Here is a 1917-nt window from a genome sequence, read left to right on the forward strand (position 1 = left end):
ATGAATTATATCAATTCATTTTGATGTTAAACTGTTTCTATGTTACTAGAATAAAATCCTGCTTTCTAGGCTTACTCATGGTGTATTATCATTTTTAATGGAATTTTATTTATTTTCATTTAAAAAAAATTTTTTTTAAGTTTTATTTATTTCTAGGAGAGAGAGAGAGACAGCGTGAGCAGGGGAGGGTCAGAGAGAGAGGGAGTCACAGACTGAAACAGGCTCCAGACTCACAGCTGGCAGTCAGCACAGAGCCCGACGCGGGGCTCGAACCCACGAACCGCGAGATCATGACCTAAGCGAAAGTCGGACGCTTAACCGACTAAGCCACCCAGGCGCCCCTATTTATTTTCATTTTTAAAAATTCTGTTACATTTATATATAATTTGATTTTTTTTGGTCAACATTTTGTCAAAATTGTTTGCATCCATGTTCATAAGGACTATTGGTTCTGTAATTTTCAGTTTTTGAAATACCTCTTTCTTATTTTTGTATCAGAACATTGTTGACTTCAGTGATGTGGGTAATATTCTCACCTCCTCTGATTTTTTTAAGGACTCCCTAAATAATTCTTTCTGAAATGCCTGGTAGAATTAATTCACCTGTGAAGACATCACTGCCTGGATTTTTTTTTTGGTGAGAAGTCTTTTAACAATAGATTTAATTTGTTAAACACATAAAGGACTGTTTAGGTTAACTATTACTTAATAAGTAGATTTTGATCATTCGACTCTTTCAAGGAATGTATCTATTTCATCTAAGGTGTTGAACTTATTAACATAAAGGTCTTCCTTTATTAAGCATGTAATACCTGTACAATCTGTAGCATTAATATCTTTCTCCTTCCTGATGTTGATATGTTAGTAGTTTGTCTCCTCCCCTTTCTTCCCTATCAATTGCCTGAAGGCTTATCAAATTTATTGATTTTCCCAAAAAATACCCTCTAGTTTCTAATTTTACTAGTATTTTATATTATTTCTTATGGCTTTTTTTTATTTCTTTGACTACTGTTCTGACCTTTATTTCTTTTCTTCTGCTACTTTCAGCTTTCTTTTCTCTCCTTTTGGGTTTCTTTAGTGGGATTCTAAAAATCAATAATTTTAGATCTTTCCTCAGTTGTAAGAAAGGTATTCTATGCTACAAATTTCCTTCTAAGTACCAGTTTAACCCCATCTCACAGATTTGGCATCTTTTGTTTTGATTTTTGTTCAATTAAAATATTGTCTAATTACCCTTTTAATTCTTTAGGTTTCTTTGTTTGCTTGTTTGTTTTTTGTTTTGCGGGGACTTTTTTTTTTGTTTTTGGCCCTTTGGTTATTTAGAAGTGTACTCATTTCCAAATATTTGGGAGCTATTTTAGATTCCTTTTTTGCTACACATTTCAAATTTGATTTCTTTGTGATCTAAGTTTGATATGTCTTGAATACTTTAAGATTTGAGGATTGAAATTTGTTTTATGGCCCAGATTTGCCCTATCATAGCAAATGTTCTGGACACACTCACCAAGAATGTTTATTCAGCAGTTAATGAGTAATCTATAAATGCCAACGAGGCCAAATTGGTCGACAGTATAGTTCATGTATATTTGTATTGATTGTTCATTTAATTGTTCTATCAGTTATGAAGAGGGAGCTGCTCAAGTCTCTATCATTGTGGATTTTTCTAGTTGTTGCCTCATGCCTTTTGAATTTCTGTTGTTGAGTACACAAGCATTTATGGTTAGTATGTTTCTTTTTTTAAAACGTTCATTTATTTTTCTTGAGAGAGAGTATGCATGAGCTGAGGAGAGGCAGAGAGAGAGAGAGAGAGAGAGAGAGAATCCCAAGCTGATTCCATGCTTGGGATCTTGCCCAATGTGGGACTGAATCTCACAAATTGTGAGATCGTGAACTGAGCCAAAATCAAGAGTTAGATATA

The sequence above is a fragment of the Crocuta crocuta genome, unplaced genomic scaffold, assembly GCF_008692635.1.
Source record: "Crocuta crocuta isolate KB4526 unplaced genomic scaffold, BGI_CrCroc_1.0 scaffold591, whole genome shotgun sequence".
NCBI lineage: Eukaryota > Metazoa > Chordata > Mammalia > Carnivora > Hyaenidae > Crocuta > Crocuta crocuta.